Below are 10,980 nucleotides of genomic sequence, written 5' to 3'. Positions count from 1 at the left end.
ATAAAAGAAAAGTCGGTAGAAAGGTGCAAGGCGCTGAGATGGGGCGCAGGGAACTTTGGGTGCCCCATAATTAATCCTACAGCGCTTCTTGGAGGAGGTATAGGCTCCCTCTATACATATATGGGGCATCATTAGATCTGGGTAAACTTCCCAGTCCACATACTTAGTTCACAGTGACCACCCCCAAACCTGGAATCTTAAATGTGTTGTCCTGTAAGTCCGTCATGAGCAACAGTCAGATCGACTTTGAGTATGAGAAAAGCTGGCCCTAAACATTCTTCCAGCCCAACCAGGCCTGATCTTGGGGGTAAAGATCACAATGAAATGACATGGAACCAGGGTACAAGTAAGGAAGTTAATACTGCTCACAGCAGGCTTTGAAAAAAAAAAACAACTTCCCATACTTTTAATTTTATTCTTGTCATGAAGCCTGTGGGATAATTGGAGCAGAATATTTTGCAGATGGGAAACTGAGGCTCAGAGAAGTTTTGAATCTGGGCTATTGCTCTGCCTTCATATCCTCCCCATGTCAACACTGATCAGACAGATAAGCGGAGAGGAAGTGGCTTCCCCGTCAGAGATCAGATGTGAACCATCAGCTCAGTATTTATTGGTCACCTTAAGAGACAGCTTCCCCCTCATTCACCTTAAAGTTTCCTGTCCTATCTTTCTGTATTCTTTTCCACCTACCTTCCAGAGACTACACTTTGAAGCTTGTTTTAACCCAAGTCCACTAGCTGGCAGACATCAAAATTTTTTCCAAATTGAAATTGCCCAACTTGGCTTAATGGGAGTGAAAAGGGTTTTGCCTTCTGCCTCTGTCAAGAACTAGGGACCATTTTGTTTGTTTCTTTCTCACAAGAACCCTTTAAGGGAAATAGTCTTGTTATTCCTCATGTTGCAAATAAGGAAACTGCAACTCAGAAAGGGAAAGCCAATCCCCAAGATCACACAACTTGTAAGTGGGGTTGCTGGGACTCAAACTAGAGACTGGCTCTGCCGTCACATCTTTTTTTTTGGATATTGACAATCTTCACTGCTCCCACCTTATGAAATAAACACGTTCAAAGGAGGGTGCAATGGCCTGGGATGTCCTGAGTGAAGTGCAATAAAGCAAAATGGTGAAACAAAACACTTGGTCTTAATCCTCCTTTCCACCCAGAGACCCTTCTGTCTCCCCATGTGGCCTCATGGTGTCCCCAAAAGCTGGTGTCAGGAAGAGACCCCATGGCAGACGCCTTAGTGTAAAAACAGTTAAGTCCATATATCACCCCAATGGGGAGTTCCTGGCCTGTCAGGGTGGGAAGGGGTTGAGTAGTCACCTAATTTAATCCCCTCCCTTTACAAACCGCCAGGAAACCACAGACCAGAGAGAAGAATGGGCCAGCCAGGGGCTTGTTCCCCTTTGCTGCCCCCAGAATGCCTGCCCTGCTGCCTGGCCCTAAGTGGTCACTCAATAACTGTTGGGGCCTTGATGGATCACCCTCCCCAACGATATTTGCATTTTCCCTTTATCAGTAATTGGCAGATGAAAGGCTTTGTCCTCCTGTTGAAAGAATTCCAGGCATTTGCTCAAAGTGGGGGAGGAGGTTATTTTGGGCCAAAGGGGGAAGGGCCAAGACCCTTGAGCTCCTTCCTTGGCTAATTGTCCCAGAGGAGTGGACAGTAGGTGAGAGAAGGGAGCGAAGCTTAAGGAGAGGTATTTTTTCTTGCGGGAAAAAAAGACCAGGCCAGTTGTATTTGAAACATAATAATAATGACTTCCTGGACCCTCCTGCTCATTCTTACAAAAGGCCCAGTCAGATCCTGGCTGTGTTGGCCCCATTCATTCATTTCTTCATTCATCAAAGGTTGATTGAGCAGCTCTATGCTCTAAAGACTGAGAGGATAGAAAAACCAGCTCTGGACAGTAGACTTACTCCAGGCTGCGCAGGGAGAGGGCCGCTAGCTCCCCAAGCAAGTTAGGAAGGGGTGATGCTGGATGGAACCCTCAGAATCCAGGATTTTTGAGCTGTAGGAAACTGAAGCTGTGGTAGTCATGTATAATTATACCAGCTCCTGATTTTTGAAAGCTTACTGTGCCTTTGAGCAAAGCCTCTCACATTTGCTAGCTCTGTGAATCTTCACCGAAGTTCTATGACTTTGGGGTCTGTAATTGCCCATTTTTATGTCTGAGGCTCAAAGAGAGGTCAAGCTACTTGCCCACATTTTAAAGCTGTGAAATAGCAAAGACAGGATTTGAACCCAGGGCTTGGAGGAATCCAGAGTCCACAGGCTTTACCATTTATTTACTATTCTTCCCTGCAGGGCTGTCCCCTAGAACTTGACAGAAATGTTCTATGTCTGTGCTGTCTAACATAGCTTCTAGCCACATGTGGCTAATTGAGCACTTGAAATGTGGGTAGTGAGATGTAGGAACTGTATGTTGAATTTTATTTACTTTTAATTAAATTTAAATAACTGTATGTAGCTAGTGTCTACCTTATTGGACAGTGCAACCTTAAGAGTGTTTTCCAGAATTTGTCTTAATTCACCGACCAGGCCATATATATTATACCCCACAGTCTGATTTGGCACTGGGTCCCCAGAATCAACCTTCTGGGAACGTTTGTGGAATGGATGAAGAATCCCCGAGAAAATGAAGTATTAGAATGATGTGGGGGAGGGGCCAGGGTATCTGCAGTTTTTCTAGAAAGGGCCATCTGGTGCAATGTGAATGCTTGAAGTGTTAGCCCTTAAACCACCCACTCTGTGCGCCTGCCAAGAGCGTGGCACTGTAGGCACCTGGGGATGCCAGTTGGATATAAGATTGTCCCACCTTCCTAGATCTGACAGATTTCTCAAGGACAGGTCATTGGTAATGGGGCCGAAAGCCTTAGAAATGGATAACCACTTCCTGATGTATATCCTACCTTCAGACTCAAACACAAGGACGCAATCCATTCTGGCCTGTTTGCAGTAGGAAAAGACTGAAAATGATCTAAAAGTTGGGGAACTGATTAATTCTTGGACCATTTGTCTGCCCCATGACATGCTGTCAAATCATTAAAAAGAGTAAGGTAGCTCTGTATATTACTAATGTAAAATGACTTCATGATATCCTTAAATTACAACAAAACACGGTACAGAATACTAATACTAAATTGTGATGACCACTTATGTAAACCAAAGGGGATATATCTTTAACTACATTTTTTTTTTATGCACAGAATTTTCTTTGGAAACAAATACAGTTTAAAAATGGGGAAAGGAAGTGGGAAAAGAAAACTTTTCCTTGGTACAGTGTGAAGTTTTTACCATATGTGTGCAATAGTGTTGCCTGATTTTGAACCTTATCCACTTAATTTCATTTTATATGCTGTAGTACCTTTTGAATTTTGTATTATGTAGATGTATTATCTACTCAAAAATGAATTTCATTTTATTTGTGGTTTTTTCCTATAAGCTTCAAAAGCAGGCAAATCTAAACCAAATAAACATAGTTTAGTTCTACATACATAAGTGGTAAAGCTTAAATAAAAGCAAAGGAATGATCAAAACAAAATGCAGGAAAAAAAAAAAAAACTAGACTCTGGAGCCAGGAATATGAACAGTGAGAGGTCCTGGTGATTTCCTGTTTCTTAATCTAGAAGGTGGGCACCTAAGTATAATTCTTTAAGTGTACTTAAATGTTTTGTAAATTCTATTGTATTTATGAAATGTCCACTATTTAAAAATTGTTTTAAAATTGCTTGCTTTCTCCCCCACCCCCAGTTTCTCCCCTCCACATTCCCATCCCCAGAAAACTTGTTAGTCTCTTGGGTATCCTCCCAGAAATAGTTTATGCTCTTACAAACATCTGCATAGATTTTCTTTTATTATTGTGTCACACAAATATACACACTGTCCTTCCCCTTCCTTTTTCACTTAGTATGATCTTGAAGTTCTTTCCATAAACTCTTTGTAGAAATGCCGCGCTCTAAAATATTATTTAGGGATGAGGTAAAGTTGCATGCTGTGATTCAGAAAAATTCAAGGTTGGTTAAGATGCAAAAAGGAAGTCACAGAATAATATGTATGTCATGATCCCATTTATGTTAAAATAACTTTATTTGGGTAATGTATAGATATGTGAAAGAAAGGAAGGAAGACAGACTTGAATAGAGCAGCAAACCATTGTTGAATCACTTCTGAGGAGAGGAGAGAATTTTGAAGGGGTAACATAGAGAGTCTATACTGATTTATTATTTGTATTTTTAACAACAATGTGTCCTTTTAAATTTATCAAATATTTCAAACAGAAAGAAAGGCATAGAAAATAAATAAATATAGCAAGGACTTGTCTATCCAGCACCTTTGCCAAGCATTAAGAGTTTTGCCATATTTTGTATTACTTTTGCAATTTAAAAAGTACTTTGGGACAACAGACCACACTATTTCAGTTAAGGTGATTAGTTCCCAGGACTTGTGTTTGGTTTTTTTTTGTTTGTTTTTTATTTTACTTCTAAGTCCTTCTGTATTGAGGTATCTGAATAAGAAAGAGCAGGATTACGTCTGGCCTATCGGGCTTTGATCGTTGGGGGTATCAGGTTTCTGTCTAGAATTCTGCATATTCTAACATTTCTCTTCCTCTGTGAGGATGGGAGGGAACCTGGGAAATCACAGGTGAGTTAATCAAGGGGTTAACGCCAGGAAGAGAGTCATAAAAGTTCAAAGATACTTTCAAAACTTGCATCTTTGGATTGATGGACAAGTGTGTTAACCAATGGTAATCAAAATCCAAGCATTACTTCATCATGCTAAATTGTCATTGGTTGCCGATCCCTGGGGGTCGGACAGCCTGGCTGGCAGTTAACCCTTTCAGGGACAATCGTGCCCTTTACGTTCATTTTATTTGGAGAGATGAAGCAGGGACAGATGGAAAGCCTAGAAAGGTCCTCAGACCTTCAGGTGCCACTTTTGGTTCTCATCCCAGAAGGAAGACTTTCGCCCTGCAAAGGGACACCTAGGGACGAATTTCCTGCAGAAAAGTTTTGAACTTTTTAAATGCGGAATCAGCTGACCTTGCTTAGTAAGGCGGGGGGGGGGGGGAGAAGTTTGATTCACTTTTTGTGCTGTCAGAACAGAGACCGGTGTTGGAGAGGATCCCATTAATCTTACAGAGCGATCAGTCACTGAGAGGATTGAATTGCATTTCCTGCGCAAAGACGGAGAGACAGATGACCTTTGCAGCAGCCCTCAGACCCCCAGTTCACAGCTGGAGAGAGGATGTGTCAGCATTTAGTTTGGGTCTCACCCTGCCCTTTGTTCAAAATTCAAACTCTTTGTGTTCTGGCTGCTGCAAGGGTTTTTGTAGTTGTTGATGCCGATTTTTTTTTTTAACCTCCCACATCTTGCAACTTCTGAGAAACAAACTCTCTCTTTGGCAGAAGATAATATCTGGAGGTGCCCCAGAGAGGGAACCAGAATCGACAGGGGGATTTTAAGAGAAACCATTGGGCCTTTTGTTTTTCATTATTGCCCCTTCCTGGGCTCCCTGAATGCTCCAGGCTGAAGTGGGTGGAGCCAGAAATCCAGCAAAACTAATAATAACGCTTCATGTTTACATGGCTCTATTACAAAAAAGCTTTTACATGTGTTATGGCATGTGAAAAGAGCTGCTAGAACAGAAGCATTTACAGAAAGGAACATTCTAAATTCCCACATGTAGTGAGCTACACGACTTTGGACAAAGCGCTCACCCTGAGCCTCAGTTATTCCATCTGTAAAATGGGGGGTCACAATATCAAATGTGTAAGAATTAATATGAGGATTGAATGAGCCAGTGTTCGGTAACAGGGTGGTCCGTAAACGGTGTGACTTCATTAAAGTGAAGGCGCCCACCTGGACTTCCTAACCCTAACTAGTTGTGGAATCAAGAAATTTACCTTTCCCGCAAGAAGGCGGCTCTAGGAGAAAGCTGCCTGAGATGGGTGCAACATCCCTGTTTTTCTCTCCAACATTCTTTCTCTCCCCAGCAGGTCTCCTTCAAAGCCTGAACATGCCAAACTATTTTGAGTTCTTTGAATAAACCGGCTTTCTCCCTTTCAGACTCTTGCCAACGCTGATCCCTCCACCCGAGCACTCTCCTGCCAGCCCTCCTCCTCTCCACAGCTCTTCTTTATCATCTTGGAATCAACTGAGATGTCCTCTCTTTCCCACCCTCCTCATAATGCTTATCACATTGCTTTCTTGTTGCCTATGCTCTCACCAGACTGTGAGCCCTGGGAGGGCAGGGACCCTGTCTGTCTCATTCACTGATGTATCTTCAAGCCAGCACAGAGCCAGCACCTGCTCCAGAAGTGTCTAATGGAAGTCCAGCACCCCTAACAGGCCTCCCCTTATCCCCAATTTCCTCCCCTTCCAGAAAGCTAGGAATAAAAGTGCTAAGATTTTCTCTTTTCCTAGGGATCCATATCATAACATCCTTGACAGATGGAGTCTGTGGCTTTTTAACCCACCATGAAATTACATTCAGTAATTCACCAATTTATTGAGTGCCTCCTAGATTCATATACAGAGCGCCCTTTATAGGAGAGTCTCCTCTTCACCCTGCAGCACATGTTCATGGCTGAGAGCAGGCCTTTCATCCTGGTGAGGCTAGGATGTTCTGAAATGAGATGAACCATTGGATTTAATCTCCAGCCTGAAGAGGGAAGTCTCTGAGACCACTTGCAAATTCAGAGGTGAGTTGACCTTAGCACAAAACCCTTTCTCATCCAGAACATTTCTCACAATTGTAATAAAATAGTCATGTATTAATGGTCTAATGCCTGTCTCTCTCATTAAAAGAAGAGGTCTCTGGGATTGACCTTGGTCTTGTTCACTGCTTACCCTCAGCTCCCAGGGCCTGGCTCATGAAATACACTCGACAAACATTGTTAAATGAATGAATTCCACAAACTCCAAAATAGGTCTGTTTTCAGCTTGATCAACCAAACCTTAAAGTGTACCTCTTTGAAGAAGACTCAGAGATTCCAAGAGGCCCTCTTGAAGTGCAACAGACAAGGTTGTGTGCTTGGGGGAGGTGGTGCTGCAAAGCCCAGGACTGAGTCTCAGGGCCACCTAGGGACAGGGACCAGCTGTCATCAGCCCCCAGCTGAGGCATGCAAACACGCATCCCAGCCTCTCTCTTAGGCCCCTCAAGCTAGAAATGCTGGATGGGGGAAGGGGAGGCCCTATTTGCACGTGAGTGTGGCTTTATGTTTGGTCACCAGCCACTTTCTAGGTCTTCTGGCATGATGGCCTGAAGGCTGAAGAATGAGGGGGAAGGGGGCGGGGCGCAGAGCCAGTTGTAGGGGCAGGCCAGGGACTATTAGGCCTCTTTGTCACCAACAGCCCCCAAAATACATAGGCGGCCTTCATCTTCTGCTCCTGATCTCTAGAATCGATTCATCAGCCTGCTCAACTCCAGGCTCAGCATCAGCATCTCCCATAAGCGATCACACTTAATGTCTGTCCTGGGCAGGCACGGAAGCAGCTTTGTGAGTCCTCCACTCACCTGGGTCAACTTACCTACCTGCCAGATCTTAAACTCTTGAAAGTTTGACGCTCCTTTTGTCTCCACCACAATCCTAGGCACTCGGTAGGTGCACTGCCAAAAGTGATTGACAGGAAGGGTTCCTTCATTTTTCCAGAGTCCTGACTTAGCCATTGAGTCGTGTGCCTTTGGGGAATGCGACTTCACCTCTCTGAATCTCATTATCATTTGTATGATGGGAGAAATAATAGACTGTTGGGAGAATGAAATGAGATCATGGAAACCCGAATCATCACACTCCACATTTCTCTTTTCTGCTTCCATTTTCTCTGTAGCACTGATCGCACCTATCATATAGTTGATTTTGTTTAGTTTTATTCTTCCACTAGGGTGTCAAATCCACAAGGCAGGGATTTTATTCTGTCTTGTTTCCCTATGTACTCCCAGCCCCTAAAACAGAGCTTGGCACGTGGTAGGTTCTCAGTAAATATTTGTTAAATAAATGAATGCATGGATGTAAAGTGACTAGTACTCCAGAAATGCCCCATAATGGTAGCTGTCATTAATTTATCATTGTGACTAAGAACTTAGTCTCTGGAATCTAACTGAAAGCAGTGTAATTGGGGCAAGGGAAGTTTATCATCAGGATAGGAAGTTAAGAGCTCTGACTGAGAAATCACGTCTGCACCATTTACTAGCTGTGTGATCTGGAACAAGTGGCTTCACTTTTCTAAGGCTCAGTTTCCTCATCTGTAAAATGGAGCTAATGATAGTACTTCCCTGGTAGGGTGCAAGGATAGGATAAGATGGTAAATGCAAAGCACTTAGTAGCGTGCCTGGTACATGGTAAGTGCTCAATAAACAATGGTCACCATCACTCCTTATAGTAACACTCAGACTAGGGGTGACTTCTGAGCTAATTAAACAGTTGCTAAACACTTTAAAAAGGTAACGGTCCAGTGAGCTCAGTTAACGTTTATAAACCTTTATCTTTGAGTTCTTCAAGGAAAGGGATTGTGTTTACATTGTCATGATCTTGGCCCCCAGTAGATGCTAATTAATAGTTAAATATGCTGAAAAAATTACACACTGAGCTGGAATGTGAGTGGGAACATAGAATATCGATTAGAATTATATCAGTTGCCTACTAAGTGCCAGGCATGGTGCTGGGCGTAAACAAACATGGTGGTCACATTTTCAGGCTAGTGAAACTTAGCAGAGGAGAGACTTTGTACCAACATTTGCAAGACAGAGGGAACATTGCAAATGATAAATGGATCACAGCAGAGTAGTATTTGAGCCTAGGAGAATAGAATATGGGCAGGGGGAGGACAGGGTTGACCTAGTCTGGGGTTGAGGAAGTTGGGCAGCAGTTCCAAGGAAGTGAGGCACAGAGCTGAGCTCAGAGGAAAGAGCCAGGCTGAGCGTGGGGGAAGTGTTCTCAGCAGAAAAAATAGCAGATGCAGAGGCCTCGTGATGGGGGAGCACATAAGCTAAAGGAACTGAAAAAAGGCCCATATGACCCAAATGTAGTGAGCGGAGGGTGGGGGTTAGGGAGGAGATTAACTGGAAAAGATAAGTAGGCACTTTAAGAACTAATTGGGCAACATCTGATAAAACTGAAGGAGTGTGCAGCCTATGACCCAGTGGATCCATGCTAGGAACATTCTAGAGAAACAGACACAAGTGCACCAGGAAGCACGAACAAGGATGGTAGCCCTAGCTGCATTGTATGTAGTCTCAGAGAACCTGAAACAACTCCCATGTTCATGGACAGGAATGTGGACAAATCACAGATACGTTTTTCTTGGGTTCCTCAGAAAGAGTCTGAAACACAAGATTGTGTATTACTACTTTATTGGGGAGTGCAGTCCCAAGGAGACAAGAGTGTGGAAAAGGGAGAGTGAGGCAGGGATGGAGGGTGAGTCAATATGAGGGTATTGAGAAGAGGTCTTATTTATTATGACAATTTAGGAGAGTTCCGGGGGAGAGGAAGAAGGGAGGAGAATTATCTACTGGCTCTTAAATATTTGCCCTATGGTATATAAACTCCCTCCTTCAGGGTCACCTGTGTGTGTGCTCCCAGGCAGTCACTCAACATTGCACACTTCAGCCCCATGGGGAAGCCCCCATGGAGGCCATTTGGCCAGAGCCCACACAGAATCAGTCTATGGTCAGGATGGAACAGTGGCCAAGGGAGATCACCTGAGACACGAGGCTGAAAGTACCTGAAGAAACCTGTGACATATGTGGTATAGGTGGAATGCTATACAGCAATGAAAAATAACAATCTTGCTGCTTGCATCTACATGGTGACTCTGAGCAAAAAACAGTAAACTGAAAAACAAGTTGCAGAAGCAGGCACACAGTGAAGTTTATACAAACAACAGGCCAAAGTAAACAGTGTATATAGAAAAGCAATTGAACAAAAAGGGATAAATCGCAAACTGCTGAGGATAGTAGTCACTTCTGGGGAGTTAGGAAGAGGAGATTGGGATGGGGCTATGGAGAATTTCAAGAGAAATGCTGGAGGTGTTAGGATTTTTCTTGTTATTATTGTTTGGTTTTGGTTTTTGGGTTTTTTGGGGGTTTTTTTGTTTGGTTTTTGTTTGGTTTTTTTTTTATGGAACACTTCACAAATGTGCAGGTCATCCTTATACAGGGGCCATGCCAATTTTTGTATTATTCCAATTTTAGTATATTGAAGTGAGCACTGTTTGGGGTTTTTTTTTTTAATTGTGGCAAAATACATATAACATATGACTTACCATTTTAATCATTTTTAACACCTTTGTTGTGGTATGATTCCTGTACAGTAAACTACATATATATCAAATATACAATTTGATGAGTTTTGATAGATGTACCATTTTAACCATTTTTAAGTGTACGGTTCAGTAGCATTAAGTACATTCATTGTTGTGCAACCATCGTCACCATCCAACTCTAGACCTTTTTCATTATCCTGGTCTTAACTTGGGCTACTGTAATGAAATGCCAGGGATTGGGTGGCTTAAGCAGCAGACAGGAGGCTGGGAAGTCCATGGTCAAGGTGCCGACAGATGCAGTTCTTGGTGACAACCCACTTCTTGGTTTGTAGGTAGCCGCCTTCTCCCTGTGTGCTCACTTGGCCTTTCCTCAGTGCGTGTGTGGAGAGAGATTTTTCTCTCTCTTCCTCTCCTTATAAGGGCACTAATACCATCATAAGGATCCCACTCCATGACCTTATCTGAACCTAATCACCTTCCAAAAGTTCTGTTACACTGGGGATTACGGCTTCAACATGAGTTTGGGGAGGACACAAACAGTCAGCCCAACACAACCCCAAACAGAAACTCTACACCTAATGAATAAATAACTCCCCTAAGCTCCTGCTCCACCCAGCCCCAGCAACTGCCTTTCTATTTTCTGTCTCTATGAATTTGACTACTTTAGATACTTCATATAAGTGGAATCACACCATATTTGCCCTTTTGTGACTG

The 10,980-nt window shown here is 43.1% G+C and overlaps 1 pseudogene; it reads right to left on the bottom strand.

Annotated features, from left to right (window-relative positions):
- Positions 1-10,115: 10,115 nt before the first annotated feature.
- LOC116661033 lies at positions 10,116-10,211 on the bottom strand (annotated as a pseudogene).
- Positions 10,212-10,980: the final 769 nt, after the last annotated feature.

Source organism: Camelus ferus, chromosome 32 (genome assembly GCF_009834535.1).
Source record: "Camelus ferus isolate YT-003-E chromosome 32, BCGSAC_Cfer_1.0, whole genome shotgun sequence".
NCBI classification, from domain to species: domain Eukaryota; kingdom Metazoa; phylum Chordata; class Mammalia; order Artiodactyla; family Camelidae; genus Camelus; species Camelus ferus.
This window is presented reverse-complemented; position numbering and strand designations above follow the sequence as displayed.